This window comes from Equus caballus, chromosome 2 (genome assembly GCF_041296265.1).
Source record: "Equus caballus isolate H_3958 breed thoroughbred chromosome 2, TB-T2T, whole genome shotgun sequence".
NCBI lineage: Eukaryota > Metazoa > Chordata > Mammalia > Perissodactyla > Equidae > Equus > Equus caballus.
In genome coordinates this window covers 73569057-73589364 of record NC_091685.1, presented here as the reverse complement: position 1 = coordinate 73589364, position 20308 = coordinate 73569057, and the positions used below count along the sequence as shown (strand labels likewise).

Genomic DNA, 20308 nt, shown 5'->3' with positions numbered 1-20308 from the left:
TCCTCCCTTTTCTGACCCACCCCCATTCTGTTTACCAGAATGGGCTCTCTGCTGCTGATAATTTTCTACCTCTCAATCGAGTTTTCTGTAAAAATTATTTCCTTAAGCCTTAAAACCTGACTATTGCTCTCTCTCAGAAACATACCTAACTGGTTGAAATTGTAAAATAAAATAAACACGTGTATGTGTGTAAATATGAGGGTTTATGGTACAGATGCTACAGCAAATTTTGATTTGATGATCAAACCTTATAGATTGAGTCCATAATGAAATGAGATGATCTCAACAAGTACACCACCCATCAGACTCCCTGCTTTCATTTTCACCTTGTAGAAGTGTCAGATATCAGTTGTTTTATACTTTTAAGTTTTAATATGAGCATATACAGTGTTAGTCAAATAGATATAGATATTGAAAATGTCAACTGAAAGTTTCTGTAGGTGAGAGTCAGGTATGTGAGTGTGAGACAGGGACAACAGAATATAAAGTTTACAGATAGATAAATGTAAACCACCCAACTCAGAAACTTAAGCACGTCTCCCAGACATTCAGTTTCACAGCTTGTGACCGTCTTCACTTCCTAATTTCTCCTCAAACTTGCTTTGACATCCATGACTGCCTCCTTAGTTTTCCCTCAGAAAAGCCAGTATTTGCACTTTTCTCATTTTTCATTATGTGCGAAAATACTCAGTCACATATGTGGTTATATGAGCTTGGTAGCATTACCAAAAATGTGAAAGCTGACAACGAATAACTCCACATCTTTTTGACATTTCACGCTCACCTACTTTCTTTCAGTTGTTTTCTAGAAGCCTGTGTTTCTAGTACATAACAGTATTCTATCTATACACAGTCCCAAGGGAAGAAGAGTCTTTAGACAACAATAAATGTCTTTCCAATTAGTCTATTGTCTCTTGGAACAGCAATTCAAAGAGTGAGTAAAAGATCCTGACTCAAGTCATTTGTTGTGCAGGCCATGGATAAGGTTATTACCTGCCCGATGTAAAATTGACTAGAAAGTAGAAGTAGGGAACTGTAGCACAGCAAGAATTTGCTCCTATAGTTAATGGGTGAGTTCGTAAAAGCTCGCTACCCTGCACACATACAATGATATGAAAAGCATCAAATTTCAAGTTTTGGACATATTAGATCTTAAACCAATTCTGAGTAGTCAATCTCACCAAATTTGTAGCTGGATCTCAGTGGCAACTGGCAACTCACAGGAAATTCTGGGGGATAGAGTCTGGATCCATATTGTCTACATTCAACTCAATTCCATCCCTTAATTAGCCATGTGATCTTGGGCAAGTAAATACTCCAACTTTCGGTTTCTCTGTCTTCTCCTTCATAAATAGTTATATCTGACTTACTGTTTTATTATAAAGAATTAACTGGATATATATGCAAAGCACTTGAAAAGGTACCTAAACATACTATTTACTGTTAAAATTTTGTTAAGTAAAAAACACGGACACAGAACTTCCAATGCATTCCTGGATTTCCATATTCCTTTCACTATCAAGAAAGGAAGATAAAGATTCAAAGCTTATAGCAGGCCATTGCTATTGTTGCCTTTTATTTCACCAAATCTAAGATGTCATTGATTTTAAGGTGCATCGTTAAGTCACTAAAACAGAATAAAATTTATACTAAAATCATTAAGACAACAAATTTACAATTAAACTACGACAGACATTGATAGTCAAGTTTCTTAAGAGTTAAATATAAAAAAAAAAAAAGCAAAATTGTACCTCAGCATTCATGAAATACTATCTGGGAGATAGAGCGTTCAGGGCAAACCCAACCCTGTACTCCCAGCCTGTCCCCAAGAGGCTGAGGATGTTCACAGTCCAGGGTAAACCCAGAGAAGACTACCTGTTATTGTGGCCACAAGGGCCCTCTATTGAAAACATTTTCACCTTCACCCCTGGAATGAGATGGGGGAGGGGTATGTTACGTTTTCTATTTTGACAACCATATCTTAAATAATTAGGTTCTTGACTTTACTTCCTCACTCAATTATTTATTCACTTGGAACTATTTACACAACATCTTATTCCATTAGTATCTGAGGGCTAGTGATACAAAGACCCATGGTCTAAGAAAATATCATTTTGTTACATACTATGGTACATATATATATATATATATATACTAAAGTACAAGCCAGATTTTGATAACACAAAAAAGAAGAGAAAACCAACCTAAGCAAAATACCAAAATAGATATAAATCCCTACCCATGTTTTAAATTTTGGAAAACAATTCTTTAATGAAGTATTAAAAATTATTATCAGAATTATCATTTTTTCATATGTTTTCTCAAGTAATTGTAAAGTCAGAGAGTTTTTATTCTATAGGTTCAGATATTCGTAGTTAAAACAATTGTTGTCCTCATAAAGTCTCAACCGAAAAAAAATAAATCAAAACTCTTCTAGATATTATTAAACTAGGGATTTTTTTTTTTTTTTTTTTTTACCACATTCAGTATTTTGTTATCCAAAACTGGTATCATTTCTCAGAGGGCTTTTACATACCTTATCTCATTTAAATTTTATAATCCTGTGTGGTAGATAGGTTTTATTATTCTTATTTTTACTCATGAAGAAGCTGAGTTTTGGAGAAATCAAGATATTTATGCAGTCATAGAACTCGTAAATGGCGAGGCAAGAATGTCTTCCAGCCCTTTTAGGTAACAACAGAGGACCCTCGCTCCCCATTCATCACACGGCAGAAACTTGGATAAACTTTTCTTAGTTTACATGAAAATAGAAAAATACATAAATATGGTTTCATCTACTTATTCATCATTCTTAAAAAATGTTTACCTGTATATATTACATTTTTTCAAGAAAATTACAGTGATTTTGTAAATATTATGTCATTAATCTTTGTGGATGGAAGGTGCCATACATTAACATCTTCATCTTGCAGATGGATAAGCTGAAGTAGCTTGCTCAAGGACAATTTAATTGCCTCTCTAAGACAAGCTGTGGAGCCTGTGACTTTTACTGCTGTTGTCTAAGTTAGGTCTTTTCTAGGCCTCTTTCAGCTCTGTTTTATGTACTATGAGTCTATAGCCTGGTTTTCCACTTATTAGGTTCATATAAAATCAATATTTATTTAATAAAGCACCTTGTACTTCAAAGTATTCAAGATAAATCAATATGTGGGATTCATTCTATAAGAGGAGTAGTTAGGCAGTCCACCAAACATTGTAGTTACTGCATATTTGAAAGCTATAAGTTGTCTGAATCAAAGGAAAAGTCACCTAAGCTTATGCTAGTACCTTCCTAAAATACAACTAAAGGTAATTCTATTTATTATTAAATATATATATATATAAAATAAACCATAATATTTATTTATTACTATTTATTATTATATATTTATATATAAAATAAACCATAAACTAGCCATCTCAAATCTCAGGTTCAGAGCATCTCAATCTCTGATTAGATTAAGGTGGTCTTAGTTAGCTAGGGCTGCAGTTTAGTTGCCTAACAGAAAGAAATGTAAACTGTTTCTGAAGATGACAATACCATTGCAATATTTTTACAATTAAAATGCCTGGCACTCAACCAAAAATAACCAGACATACAATATTTCTAACTTTGACAGAAAACAAAGAAAAAAAATGATTAGAAAAGAAAGAGACTCATAGGAATTGTGAATAATGAAGTTATTCATCATGGGCTTTAGTATAACTATAAGGCATTAAAGGAACTAAAAACAAGATGGAAAATTTTACTTATCATAATTGAAAGTAAGAACTAACCAAATAGTTTTAGCAGCACATGAGACACAACTGAAAATAGAATTTATAAATTAAGAAATAGTTTAGAAGAAAATATGCAGAATGAAGCATGGAGAAGGAAAAGGTAGAAAACATAGGGAAAAAATGCACATGGGATGCTATGAAAAAGTGTCACATATTACTGGTTGGAATTCTCAGAAGAAAGAGAAAGAAAAACATAGCATTATTATCTGAACAAACAATATAGAACTTGCTAAAATTGCCTAAAGATCTTAAAATAGATAATAAAAGTGATATAAGACTTAAAAAATTAATACAACTAAAACAATACCTAGGCACAACATAATAAAACTTCTGCCAAAAATCTTAAAGGCAACCAAGATGGAGAAAAAAAGACTATTTTCACAAGAGCAGTGAAAAGACTGACAGTTAAGTTCTCGACAGAAACCTAAAGCAACTGAGTATATCTTCAAACTGAAAATATAGCAATATACAGCAAGAGAAACTATCCTTCAAGACTGAAGATGAAATAAGCATATTTTCAGAATATGAATGTCAAAATATTTCATAATGAGCAGACCTGCACTATCTTTGTTAAACCTTTCCCAGTATTTTCCAAATTAGGAGGTATGTCTGTCATCTACAACTGCTAAAACACCTCATACCATTTATTTTATGCAAATCTGAATTACAGTATTTAAGTCTTTTACTAAATTCCCCTTCTAAAATCCCTAAAAGAATTTCTTCATTTATGGAATACAATAGTAGATGGAAGAACAGACTTACAAGAAAAATTAAGAGCAATGGGAAGGATAAATATGTAGGAAAATCTAAATTAATTTGGCAGTATAGAACAACAAAACGACAATATTTCAGTAAGAATATTAAATGTAAACATAAAAATTACACCAATTAAATGATACAAATGTCCAAAATGGGTTTTTTTAAAAACGATAAGCTACTTACAAGAGATAGACATTTAATCTAAAGATATAAAATGGAAATCGATAATAGGACATATTTCTATTTACTATAAAATAAAAGGAAACCAAAAATACTATTCAGAAACAGAAACCAAATTAAAGCTGGTATAGCTATATCAACAAAAGACAAAAGAATTTCAAAGTTAAGAATCATTATTAAAGTTAAAGATGAATATTCAATAATCATAAAATGTGAAGTCCACCAAAGTGATATAACAATTCTAACTTTGAATGTGCCTGATAACAGTCTCACAATATATTTAGCCCAAATCATCAGAAATAAATAGAGAAATGAATATATTCAAAACCTTGATAGAGAAGTTTTAACATAAACAGAAATTCAGTAATATTTAGAAGATACGAACATCAGTATTATCAAACCTGACTTTATTAACAAAGTACACTGCACCCCAAAACCACAGCACACATTTTTTGAAGTTCTCATGCAATATTTCCCCCAAATGACTAAATGCTGGCCTACAAAACAGTTTTCAACAAATCTCAAAACTTTTAAGCCCTATAGAGTACATTCTCTGAGCACCATTGAATTAATCTGGAAAACAAAAACGATAACTGGAAAATTCTCGAATGTTTGAAAATGTAGTAATATGCTTCTAAATATAAATGGGTAAGAGAAGACATCATAATACAAATTAGGGAATAGTTTGTACTGAATGATAATGAAAATTCTCTCTCGCACTGAGGTTCAGATAATACGCATGCTTATTTATTCTTTTAAATATCTATATCTATATTTACATGCAGATATAAAATAAAGAATAAAAGCAATGATGTAAAATAAATATGATTTTATTTATTTTATTTTAATTTTATTTTTTATTTATTAATTACTTTCATTTAATAAAACATTGATTTCATTAAACAAAATTAGCTCAATTTACTTAACATATTTGAGTATTTTTTAATTGGCTTTTGTTTGTTTTATTGCAGTAACATTGGATTATAACATTATATAGCTTTCAGATGTACATCGCAATATATTTGGAATTCTGCACAGATTACATCATGTTCACCACCAGAAAACTAACTGTAGTCCAATCACCTCACATGTGAGCCTCCTCTTGCCCTCCTCCCTCCCCCTTCCCCTATGGTAACCACCAATCCAGTCTCCATTGCTGTGTGTTTGTTTGTCGTTATTTTTATCTTCTACTTATGAGTGGGATCATATGGTATTTGACTTTCTCCTTCTGACTAATTTCACTTAGCATGATACCCTCAAGGTCCATCCATGTTGTCTCAAATGGCCAGATTTCATCATTTCTTATTGCGGAGTAGTATTCCATCGTGTATAAATACCACATCTTCTTCATCCATTCGTTCCTTGATGGGCACCTAGGTTGCTTCCAAGTCTTGGCTATTGTGAATAATGCTGCAATGAACACAGGGGTGCATGTTATCTTTATGCCTTTGCATTTTCAAGTTCTTTGGATAAATACTCAACAGTGGGATAGCTGGGTCATGTGGTAGATCTATTCTTAACGTTCTGAGGATACTCCATACTGCTTTCCATAGTGGTTGCACCAGTTTGCACTCCCACCAGCAGTGTATGAGGGTTCCCTCTCTCTACATCCTCTCCAAGACTTGTTTCCTGTCTTGTTAATTATGGCCATTCTGACCAGAGTGAGGTGACACCTCATTGTAGTTTTGATTTGCATTGCCCTGATAGCTAATGATGTTGAGCATCTTTTCATATGCCTGTTGGCCATCCGTATATCTTCTTTGGAGAAATTTCTGTTCAGGTCTTTTGCCCGTTTTTTAATTGGGTTGTTGGCTTTTTTGTTGTTAATCTGTATGAGCTCTTTGTATGTTTTGGATATTAATCCCTTTCTGATATATGGTTTGCAAATATCTTCTTCAAATTGTTAGGTTGTCTTTTCGTTTTGTTGATGGTTTCCTTTGCTGTGCAGAAGTTTTTAGTTTGATGTAGTCCCATTTGTTCATTTTTTCTTTTGTTTCCCTTGCCCGGTCAGACATGGGACTTGAAAATATGCTGCTCAGACCGATGTCAAAGAGAGTACTGCCTATGTTTTCTTCTGGAAGTTTCATGGTTTCTGGTCTTACATTTGTCTTTAATCCGTTGTGAGTTGATTTTTGTTCATGGTGTAAGGTAATGGTCTACTTTCATTCTTTTGCATGTGGCTGTCCAGTTTTCCAAACACCATTTGTTGAAGAGACTCTCTTCTCTCCATTGTACACCTATAAGATTGATTTAAAAAAAAAAAAAAACTGACATGCTTGCCACAGGTAGGGTGTGTTCAATAAAATTGGAGGAAATTAAAGTTCAAATTTTATTAAAATCCATTTTATTATTTATTAATAATGTAACAAATGCTATTGACATCTGTTTGGCAGGTACTTTTTTAGACTTATGATGGGGACAGGAGATACAGCAGTGACTATAATAGGCAAAAATCTCTCCCTTCTTCCAGCTTATGTTCGTGAAGATACACAGTCTGCCAGACAATTAAGTAAAATCGGGAACATAACATGTAATGCTAAAGGGAGAGAGGATAATAAAACAGTGAGGGAGGGTAATTAGTGCCAGGGTGTAATAATTATTGACAATTGGCCTCATTAAGTAGACTACATTTGCATTAAGACCTGGAGAAAGTGAGTGAATGTTTGACTAAGTCTAAATCTTAGGGTCAGACATTCCAGGTAGAGAGAGTAGTAAGTGAAAGGCATAAAAATAATATTAGAGGGGGTCTACATGGGTCTATTCAAGGAATAATGAAGAGGCCAGTACGGCTGGAATGGAGTGAGAAAGGATGACGGTAGAATACAGTAACTTCAGGTGCTTTACCATCTTATAGACCATTATATAAACTTTGGATTTTAATATGAATGAGATGGAAAATTATGTAAGATTTTGAACAGGATGACAAGATCTCGAAAACTCTTTTAGTAATGCTTTGACAGCTACTCTGAATTTAGATTAAGAAGAACAAATCTAAGAGCTGGAAGGCTAGCTGGGAGGGTTATCACAAAAATCCATGCAAGAGATAACAATTATAGTGAGGGATAAGAAGTGGTTACAAACTGGTCATCTTTTGAAAGTACAGTAGACAGAATTTTCAGAGGGATTAGATGTGGCATGTGAGAAAAAGATGAGAGTCTAATTTTTATTTTTCCCTGAACAACAAAAGCATTGAGCTGCCACTAACCGAGATGGAAAATATTTAAACAGGAGTAGATTTAGGGCACTGTAAAGAGCTTAGTTTTTGACATATTAAATATATTTATTAAAAAATCTCTATGTTTGGATATGATAGTTCATTAGATAGACAAAGTTAACAAATGATAACTTTTTTTCATGATTATGCCCTCTACATCCATATAGGATTTCAGAAACGTGATAAAGCAAAATTTCCTATCCTGACTTCCCCCCGGAAAGTAGAACTTGACCCAAGGACTTGAGTCCCAGTGGACTGTGTTCCTATTTGAGGAATCAAAGGATTCAGAAGAGTGGAACAGGAAAAGAGAAAAGCCAAAATGATGGTGGATCATTAAGCTCATCATCACTATGGGCAGGTGGGACTTGAACTGGAAGGGATTCTCTGAGGACCCATGTAGAATAAAGACAGCATTATTTCCCCAAGGTACCAAAGGAGGGAACGCATATTCACTGGTGCCCAACGTCCATTGGTCAAGGATAACCCCAAGGCTTATAAACTCCTTTGCACTTTTGGTTGTGCTGTGAGTGACAGGCCAGATGTTCGGGAAGCCAGTGTGATACATGGTGCAACAAGAATGAAGTGAGGTCAGGCTATACCTGCATGAGATGGTTGCTGCAGTAACATCTGGAGCTTGGGTAGTGAGAAGATGAGAAGTGGTACAAAGGGTGTTTAAAACAAAGGATACCAACATTTAGATTTTTCTGAGGTGGCCAGAAGGAGAGATCATGGAAATATTTCACAGAGCTTTACAGGGCTGATTGCTCAGTTCACATCTCTTGCAATGAAAGAGTTCTGAAAAATTCAATTTCTCAGATCCTTGGTGACATACCATCTTACTCTATCATTATATGAATATTATGAACAGAAGACTGTAAGATAGACTAATTTTTTAAAGCAAGTGCAAATACTAAGCTCAAATTGTACATGGGGATTGAGGGTAAGGGACCGAAATATTATCCCAATTCTCTATTTCAGAAATGGCTCAAAGTCAACAGAATCGCAGAGTTGAAAAAAAATTATGGCATTTTTTGGGTGGACATATGAGTATGGTTTCAGAGGAATTCCCTAGATTGTGAATGGTATGAGCCATTATTTAATTTGTAAGTCTGACTTTTAATAGCAAGTTTCATTTACTGTCTGAATCAAAAATAATCTTTCTTGTCATCGAGGATGAGTTTCAAAAGGAAAGTTTTGAGCTGAAAGTGAACGATAAGAAAACACAATATTCCTAGAATTGTGGAAGCAACATATGATTCCCAAACCTACACCCAACTGTACTGCTCTGTGGCTAAACTCTGAAAAGGTTTTGGTTATACTAGTTCTATTAGAATGTATTTTTGACAATTCTGGAATTAAAGCCATAATTAAGACTCAGAATTAAATATGCTTCTCACTAGAAAATGGAAAATGTTCCATAACTCTAAAAGCAAGTCCCATTACTCCGATTACAGCATCCTCATTTACTTGACCAAAATCTAGTAGTGATACCACTGTACCCATAGCTGTACATATAAACTACATTACTAGGTAGAATACAAACTGTTTACTAACAAGCTAGATTAAAATACCTTACCTGGCTTTGGTTACTAATTGCTAACAAGCTTAACATTGTTATTCATAAAAAAATCTTACGTTTCCCCTGTTTTGGACAATGTGTTCCATGGATTCTGTTAGTCTAAATAAATTGATGGCTGAATCAATCTTCTTTTTATTAAACATTTTAATTTAATGACAAGGGACTAAATAGTGAAGTTTAAAGCAACAATATGTTTTTCCAGTTAGTGAAATGCCAAACTGATAATGATAAACTACATGGGAATCTTTTCATATTGACTGTGGTCGGAAAAGTAGCAGATGCACTTCCATGTAGATAAGAAACTTCGAAAAATAACCTAAACTAAATGTACGAGAAAACAAGCCCTGAACTTTTAGTTATAACTTAGGAAAAACAGATTTAAGAATCACCGCAGATTACTTTTGGAAAATATTAACCCAATTTATTGTTGTAGAGAGATTAAGATGATACTGCAGGTAAATGAAATTTTTTGAAAATATATAATTATTTTCTTATCCCTATACATGTAAGAAACCAGGGTGTTTTCATGCATAAAATATTATGAGTTGTTGGAGCCAATTCTCACACTTGAAGAAAACTGTTGAAGATCCAGAGAAAGAAGGAAAAAAGGTGAATTGGATGAGAAATGCTCTATGGAGTAAATCCTGAATAGTGCAAACTGATTAGAATATTTGTTTAAAGAGATAAAATAAACATTATAAAGTCTCAAAGGATTTTAAAAAAGTGATCATGACATTGCTCTCTGGATTCTGGAGAGCTGGAAATGGAAAGTACAAAAAGAATGTATCAAGAGTTATTTCGGATGAACTGTAAACTATATGAGAATACTTTACATCACAGGTAGTAGCTTAAGGTATTCTCAGTGCCAAGAAAGGCGAAAAATATACAAAGGTGTAGGATGCTTTCTGATACATTTATAGGTAATGAATCAATTCACTCAGAAAATAATTATGTGTACAATTACAGGTCAAGTAATAGGCCAATTAGCATACAGTTTATTAGTAGAAACAGAAAAATAAGGAGATAATACCAATGTAATGGCAGATGTGCAAACTGGTGGCTTGATGCCTGTGCATGTGTACGTGTCTGTGCTTTAGTGTGTCTGTCTGTGTATATGTATTTACGGGAGAAGGAGGGTGTTTGTTAAAGTAACCAGGAGAGTATAGTGGCTGAACCGAGTCTCAACGAATATTTAGGAGTAAGGCGAAGAAGCAAGAAGGAAGAAAGTAGAGTTTGAAAGACAGAAAGAGGAGAGAAATTATAGCATAAGGGAGCTGCAACTTCATCGATATAGCTAGCTGCAGCCCTGAGTCCTAGGTATGAGACGAGAGTAGAGAGATAAACAGGCACCTGTTTGCTATATTATGACCTAAGGCTTTATCTTCCACCTTTTTTTTTTTTTTTTTTGAGGAGGATTAGCCCTGAGCTAACATCTGTTGTCAATCCTCCCCTTTTTGCTGAGGAAGATTGGCCCTGAGCTAACATCTGTACCCATCTTCCTCTACTTTATATGTGGGACACCTGCCACAGCATGGCTTGCCAAGCAGTGCATAGGTCTGCACTTGGGATCCGAACCCACAATCCCCAGGCTGCCAAAGCAGAGCAGGCAAACTTAACCACTACGTCATGGGATGGCCTTTTGATATATTTTTTTACAAAGAAATAAAACACAATAATTCTCAATGTTTCTTATGTTTTCATTTATAGTGTACTAAATAAATATTAAACTTGCTATGTTTGTTCCTTTCCTTATACATTTACAACTGGTAATAAGAACAATTTTAATGTTAAGTCACAGAACAATCACATTTTTTTTCTATTAACTATTAAGATTACTTTTCACAGCTTCAGCTTGTATGGTCATTTTTATAGTTGCTTGCCACTGTCCAAAGTGAGGATTTCCTGTTCTTATTTTCCAAAATTTCTTAATGTATTTATATATTATATTTAATATTATTGCTATTAATAAATATATTAGTGAATAGTTAATATATTATTGTACAATCAGGTTATAATTTAAAGGAAACACTAAAGGTGATGTCAAAATTTTACAACCTTCAGGTCAAATTTGGGGATTCAAGTAAACATCATTTTGGTGTTGGTGGGTAGGTGAGGAAAATATTCCAAGTAAAACATTTTATCTTAAGTATATCATGTCTTTTAGAAAGTTGTATTGTATAATTCTGGGGTTTAAAAAAGTCCTTAAATACCTGGATAACTAAATGAAATATTTAATGTGCTCTAAACATTACTAACTTCCGTAATTATCACACAACATTTTTTTTTACCAAATACTGCATCCTCAGCACTAGACTGCTAAGAAACACATTGTCGATTGAAAGCCCAAAGACTCAACAAAATGCAAAATAATGTTTAAGTGCAACTAATTTACTCAATGACTCTAGGTTTTTCCTTTCATTTAGAAGAACGAGGACAGCGAACATGTTTTTAAGTTGTAGAATTAGAAGAAATGACTCTTTTTGTCATCATCTTCGATTTCACTGTTGAATGACAGCAAATATAACTTTCGGTGAAGAAAATTTGTTTAGCAGATCCTACTGAAAACCTCTATGAGTTTAATTCATTTAGCCAAGGTGCTGAGATGTGGGTGGAGAGGGGTCACAAATGCAGATGAGACACATGCTCCAGACTCAGAAACTCACCATCTGTGTTTGGGATTTTCTGTCCCTTTCCCATTCCTCGCAGGCGCATTCTCCGCGTTTCCCAGCCCTGATCCATGCCCAGGAAGCCTCACCAAACTGACCTCACCCACTTCCTTGCAAACAGTGCTTTGCAGTTATGTTTGTCCCATTCGTCCCATTTGTTCCATGGGATCCAGCACCAAGAACATAGAGGTGGAACATTTTTTTCCTCTGGCCTCAACTCTCTCATTTAGCTGTGTTTCCAGCATTGATTGCTTCCCCCTACAATTAAAGATCCTGTTAGATGGTCCTTAATCCAAGTTCCAACTCTCATTAGGTTCCAGTCATGCATTTTTCCTTGTCAGTCAGGCCTAGGGGTAGCAAAGGCTTCCTGCCATTGTTGTTCCCTGGGTGCTTCAAAAGCCCTTTTTAGGTCCAGTAACTCCATTCATATCTCTGTAAATAGTCCCCTCATTAAACTATCTTAAAAATCCCTTTTTGTTTCCTGTGAAACTTCTCAATAAAAGGAAGAATGAGTACTATGAGAATTTAAATAACACTATTAATCTACTTTGGATAGATTCATAAACATATTTAAACAAGATCTTTCAGGAGTCAAAAACCGGCAGCTTACCAAATGAATTCTGTCTCTGCACAGCTCCTGTAGACATTTGCTTTTTTGACTCCTGTCTACTGCTTGAAGACTGTAGATCCCTTGACAACAATAGTGGGCACTTTAAATCAGGAAAGTTCCTGGCTAAAAAATGTTGCATGCCAAAACCTTTATAATACTGTGCTCTTTCCTTTTCTGGGTTTCATGGCAGACCTCTCTGAGATGCCCCAAACACTACCTAGAGAAAGGTGGGCTGCCTCTACACCTCAAGCCAGATGAGAAGGATGGATTGTTAAGACAAGAGCTATGCAGAACCAAATTTCCCGTTGTGCTATAGCTTCCCCAAACAATTTACTGCCACTAGTAGAAACAATTCTTCATGCTCATAATAAAGGTTTGTCAACCACCCAAGAGGAAAATCAATTACTAAATACTCTATGCCATGAAGGAGAAAAATGCAGTGTCTAAATGCTAGTGCCTTATGAACAAGTCACATCTAAAAGGGACAACGATCAGCTCTATGCTGGGAAACATAGAAAGAAACAAACAAACAAGGAAATTGTCTGCCTTCAGTGAAACCAGCAGAGACTTAAGTTTACAGGGAATTTCCCAAATGGTCACAGTCTCCAATCCTTCTTAATAATGTAGGATACCATTGTTAAAATCATTTTTATATTTTACAAACCATTTAAATATGTATAATTATCCTGTTGGATAACAGAGCATATTAAAAGAATTAAAAAACTATTTCTAAAGATATTAGTAATTTTTGGAGTGACATCAGCATCATGGTGGCATAAGATGTCCCTCCTTTTCATCTCCCTTTTAATAACTAAAATTCAGCATCCATTCATTAAAAAAAGAGCCTCTCTGGAAGTTGTGGGATCTAGCATCATAAGCCAAGGAACTCAAGAAGAGAATTGCTCACCTGTGCATCCAGTAACAAAGGAATAGACCTCAGTATGACTGTGGAACCAGCCCCAGCCCCTCTTGGCAAGGGTTGGGAAAACCTGGAGAATGCTGACTTGGGCAGACATCTACAGATGACAGAGCCTTTGTAGAAGTCCAGGCTTCCTGAGAAGGGATTCCAGCACTCTGCTAAAGCAAAAATAAATATAAGTTTGGATGCATTGAGAGGGTAAGAGGGACTTTGCCAGTGCCACCTCACCTCCCAAGTGGCACAGCACAGGTTTGAACTAGTCATCATCAATCACCCCCACATGGGAAAGAGAGAGTGGTGAGTGAGTGCCCAGCTTCTCTAGCTGTGTGGCACACTGCTGGAGAAGCCCATTTCTCTCTTGCAACACCTAGAGTATTTAGGTAGGACCTCCATGACTGAGAGGAAGAAGGATATTGGGAAAGGGGCAGATGAGAATATCAAAGGGCTTTAAAGACACCTCGTTCTTGCTGAATGCATTCAGGACTCCAGGAGGAAGCACACCCATGGAGCCACTGGAAAAATCTCACCCAAGGATCTCCCCCACCTGGCCCATGGGCATTCCCCAATGCCCTGAGTGTTAAATCTACACCTCCCTGCACTCTCTGGCTGGCATCTTGTACACGCTCCTGAGTGCAGCAGCAAGAGTAAATTATGGAAGACAGAGAATTCATTCACACAACAGGCCAGGGTCTGTGGGCAGAGGAGAAATCGCAAAGTAGAGCTGCAGTGCCACCTTCTGGAAAACAAAAGAGAAATTTCAGGCAGCCAGCCTGGAGAATTGTAAGCTCTAGAGAAGACATACAAACATAAGAATTCTGCCACAAGAGGGAGCAAGAGGTGTGAAGCAAATGTATCCATACAAGGTCAGAGAAAGCCCCATACATAAACAGGACCAACTAAAAATATCTCCCACCTGAAGGTGACTAATAAAGAAGGAGGAGGTGACTGCTGCTTCAAATTGTGGAAACAGCAACACAAAACCCCAAGGAAAATGAATAATCAAGGACACAGGACATAACCAAAATTTCTCAATACTCCAGTAACCAAACTCAAAGACACAGGATTCTGTGATTCACTCAATAGAGAATTCAAAATAGCTGTTTTGAGGAAATTCAATGAGCTACAAGAAAATACAGAAAGATAATTTGTGAAGTTAAGGAAACAACACAAAAACAGAATGAGAAATTTAACAAAGAGATAGCAACCATAAAAGAACTAAACAGAAATTCTGGAGCTGAAGAATTCAATCTGAAAAGTTTTAAAAAAATGCAATAGAGAGCTTTAATAGCAGAATAGAACAAACAGAAGATAGAATGAGTGAGCTAGAGGCAAGAACTTTGAAATAACCCAGTCAGAAGAGAAAAAAGAATAAGAGACACAAGCCCTATGTGATCTATGGGACAGAATCAAGCAATTCAATATCAGAATCACTGGAGTTCCAGAAGGAGAAGAGATTGAGAAAGGGCCTGAAGGTTTATTTAATGAGATAATTGCAGAGAAATTCACAAACATGGGGAGAGACTTGGACATCCAAGTTCACAACGCTAATAGATCACCCCATTATCTCAATTCGAAACAACCTTCTCCAAGACACATTATAATGAAACTGTCAAAAATAAAAGATAAAGAAATGATACTAAAAGCACCAAAACAAAAGAGATGCAACCCACAAAGCAGACCCCATTAGACTAACATGGGATTTCTCAATAGAAAGGCTACAGGCCAGAAGAGAATGATGTATTAAAAGTGTTGAAAGAAAAGAATTGTTGGATCAGAAAACTCTGTCCAGCAAAGTTATCCTTCAGAAATTAAGGAGAAATAAATATTTTCTCAGGTAAATGAAAGTGAAGGGAGTTCATTATGACTCGACCTGCCTTATAAGAAAGGCTGAAAGGTGTTCTTCAAGGTGAAATTAAAAGATGCTACTTAGTAACATGAAAATACACAACACACCTGTGAAAATAAATATACAGTCAGATTTAGAAAACTCTAATTCTGTAATATGATGGTTTATTAACCATTTAACTATAGTATAAAGGTTAAAGGAAAAGAGTATTAAAAATAACCATAGCTAGTACAATTTATTACAAAAATACAATATAAAAAGAGGTTAATTATGGCATCAAAAACATAACAGGGGAGGTAAAGGGGTAGAGCTTTTGTATGCAATAGAAGTCATGTTGCTGTCAGTTTAAAATGGACTATTTTATGTATAGGATGTTTTATGTAAGCTTCATGGTAAGCCCAAAGCAAAAACCTATAGTAGATTCACAAAAGATAAACAGGAGGGAATAAAAGCATACCACAACAAAAAATCAGAATTCACAAAGGTAGGCAGAAAGAGAGGATAAATGGAACAGTGGACTATAAAACAGAAAACAATAAGATGGCATTAGTAAGTTATCATATATCAATTATTACTCTAAATGCAAGTGGATTGGATTCATCAATAAAAAAGAGTGGCTGAATGGATATAAAAGGAAGACCCTATTATATGCTGCCTACAAGAGACTCACTTCCACTTTAAGGACACACACAAGCTCAAAATGAAGGACTAGAAAAAGATATTCTATGCAAGTGAAAATCAAAAGAAAGTGGGGTAGCCACCCCTATATCAGAGAAAATAGACTTTAGGTCGAAAATTATAACAAGAGAAAAGGAAGGCAATTATATAATGATAAAGGGGTCAATTCATCAAGAAGATATAAAAATCTTAAATACATATGTACCCAACATTGGAGCACCTAAATTAATATTAAGCAAATACCAATAGATCTAAAGAGAGAAACAGGCAACAATATAATAATACTAAGGGGCTTCAATACCCTACTGTCAGCAATGAATATATTATTCAGACAGAAAATCAACAAGAAAACTTTGGATTTGAACCATACTTTAGACCAACTGCACTTAACGGACATGTGTATATATATATATATGTATATGTATATATAAAATATTCCATCCAACAGCAGCAGAATGCTCATTCTTCTCAAGTACACATGGAACATTCTCCAGGATAGATCATACGATCGGCCACAAAACAAGTCTTAGAAGATTGAAATCATACCAAGTATCTTTTCTGACCACAATGGTATAAAACTAGAAATCGAGAAGAGGAAAGATGGAAAATTTAAAAACATGTAGAAACTAGCAACACACTACTGAACAACCAGTATATCAAAGAAGAAATTAAAAATACCTCAAAACAAGAGAAAATGGAAACACAGCTCACCAAAGCTCATGGGATGCTGCAAAAGCTTATCTTACATCACTTACAAAAATTAACTCAAAATGAATTAAAGACTTAAAAATAAGACTTGATACCTTGAAACTCCTAGAAGAAAACATGAGAAAAAAGCTCCTTGACATTGATCTTGTTAATGTTTGCAATGACACAACACCAAAAGCATAGGCAACAAAAGCAAAAATCAGCAAGTGGGACTATGTTTCTCTTAAAAGCTTCTGTATGGCAAAAGAAACAGTCAACAAAATGTAAAGGCAACCTACAGAATGGGAGAAAATATTTGCAAACCATATATCTGATAAAGAGTTAATATCAAAAATATATAAAGAACTTGGGGTCCCAGAGTCCTTGCAAGCCTGCTCTCTTGGCTCTTACTTCTCAGCCTAGCACAGCCTCACCATGGTGGACACCTTCGTGGGCACCTGGAAGCTAGTGGACAGCAAGAATTTCGATGACTACATGAAGTCAATCAGTGTGGGTTTTGCTACCAGGCAGGTAGCCAACATGACCAAGCCTACCACAGTCATCAAAGTGAATGGGGACACTATCACCATAAAAACACATATGGCACCTTCAAGAACACGGAGATCAGCTTCAAGCTGGGGGTGGAGTTTGATGAGACGATGGCGGATGACAGGAAGGTCAAGTCCCTTGTGATGCTGGATGGAGGCAAACTTGTCCACGTGCAGAAGTGGAATGGGCAAGAGACAACACTGCTGTGGGAGCTAATTGATGAAAAACTCATCCTGACACTCACCCATGGCAGCGCAATGAGCACTCGCATTTACAGAAAGAGGCAGGACCTTCCGGCTCCTTCACTGACTGTGCCTCCGCCAAGTGGCTGCCTGTGGACTAAGCACCAGATTGCCTCATTTTTTCCTCTGGCATTTTGTATAAACCCAGCTCGGTTGGGGAAGTTCTCTGGGCTCAGGTGGCACCAGCCTGGATCTAGTTCCGGTTCCTGTTGTGTATGTCTGCTTTTTAACTGCATGCAAAGTGTGCTCTGAAGTCAATAAAGCAGAGCTAAGACCTATATATACATATACATATACATATACATATACATATACATATATATATATATAAAGCACTCAAAAAAACAATTAAAAAAATCAAGCAATCCAATTGAAAAATGGTCGAGGAATGAATAGATATTTTTCCAAAGAAGATGTACAAAAGACCAACAGGTACATGAAAAGATACTCAACATTACTAATCATCAGGGAAATGCCACTCAAAACAGCAATGAGATATCACCTGACATCTGCTAGAATGGCTATCTTCCAAAAAACAAGAGATAAGTGTAGGCGAGGTTGTGGAGTAAAGGGAACCCTAGTGCACTGTGGTGGAAATGTAAGTTGGTACAGCTACTAAGAAAAACAGTATGGAGGTTCCTCAAAAAATTAAAAATATGATCCGGTAATCCCACTTCTGTGTATATAGCCAAAAGAAATGAAAAGAGGATCTCAAAGATATATGTGCACTTTCATTTTCATGGCAGCATTATTCACAGTAGCCAAGATATGGAAACAACCTAAATATCTGTCAACAGATAAGTGGATAAAGAAGATGTATTATACCTATCTATGATATACATATGTATAATATACATATATATTCATGTACATATGAATAATATTCAGCCATGAAAAAGAAGGAAATCTTGCTGTTTGTAACAAAAGGGATGGACCTTGAGGGTGTTACGCTAAGTGAGATAAATCAGACAGAGAAAGAAATACCTGCATAATATCACTTATATCTGGAATCTAAAAAAGCTGAAATTATAGAGACAGAGAGTAGAATGGTGGTTACCAGGCGCTGGGAGGTAGGGGAATTGGGGAAATGTTGGTAGAAGATTAATATAAGTAGAAAGTTAATAAGTTCTGGAGATCCAATGCAGAGCATAGAGATTATAGTCAAGATACTGCAATATATACTTCAAAGTTCCTCCTAGGAGACTAGATTTTAAATGTTCTCACCTCAAAAAGAACATGAAAATATGGGACAAGATAGAGGTGTTAACTAATGCTATGGAGCAATCATATTGCAATATATGATGTATCAAATCAACAAGTTTTATACCTTAAAAGGTACACGATTTCATCAATTGTATCTCAATTTAAAAAACAATAGTAGTAATCTTGATAGAAAAATGAGATAAGTGAATCAACAAATTTTTGTAGTAAATTAAAATTGTAACTATTATGAAATGTCAATCTTGCAAAATTTTTGCCATGGAAGAATATAACAATGAATTCACCAGGATCTGAAAAATTAGTATCTTCATAAAACCATTATGTATAAATTTTCCAAATGGATTTAAATCTGGAACTATAATTAAAGTCTGTGATTAAGAAGAAATAGTTTGTTCCTGTTAGAGACTGGCAATCATTTCCATTTGCAATTTTAAGCACATTTGGAGATGTATTTACAGAAAAATTATTTTAAACTTCTCAGGATTGTGTATAAAAGTCATGCATACATGATGAATTATAATATGAACTGTGAAAGACATTAGAATTTTCTGCTTTATTTCAATGGTGAAGTAGGAAGGTAGATGTCTTCTTTACATTCCACAAGAAAATAACTTTAAACATGGATCAAGATTTAGTTCTTTTACCATATGATCAGAGAAGAAAATAAACCATTACAAAATTTATTCTGTATTCATAAAGGTTTATTAAAGGGAGTAAATCCATAGTGCATTTAAATTCATTTGATAGTTTGCTTTAAAAGACTTTGGTTTTCACTGTTAATTAATACTACCACTACAAATATTAATAATAGTAGTATCATTGTATGTAATGTCAGTATTGGATATGAAGGGTTTTCTTCTTCTTTTACTGTGATATGATTGACATTCAGCACTGCATAAGTTTAAGGTATACAGCATAATGACTTGACTTACATATATTGTGAAATGATTACCACAATAAGTTCAGCTAATATCCATCATCTCATATAGATAACCAAAAAAAAAAAATGTTTTTTTCCTGGTGATGAGAAATCTTGGTATCTACTTTGTTAATAACTTTCAAATACACTGTACAGTAGCGTTAGCTGTTGGATGTAAAGTTTTCAACTGCTGTAAATGTTGTATTTTATGCTATGAAATATATATATACAATATGTCCTTTCTACTACCCTGGTGAGAAAGCACTACCCCATTTTTCACAGTGGAATAAAGAGGTTCAGATGGGGCTAAATATAGTGCTCTCATTCCTTCCTCTGGAAAAGCATTGCTCTTTATCTGATGCCACAGCCCACATGCAGTCTTGCTCACTGACCCAGCCTAAAATGAGCTGGCTTCATACAATTGGGTCAGGAAGAACTTTCTGTGGAGTCATTTCACTC

At 35.1% G+C, this 20308-nt stretch overlaps 1 pseudogene; it reads left to right on the top strand.

Annotated features, from left to right (window-relative positions):
* The first annotated feature begins 17342 nt into the window (after positions 1 to 17342).
* On the top strand, positions 17343 to 17961 carry LOC100067676 (fatty acid-binding protein, heart pseudogene; annotated as a pseudogene).
* Positions 17962 to 20308: the final 2347 nt, after the last annotated feature.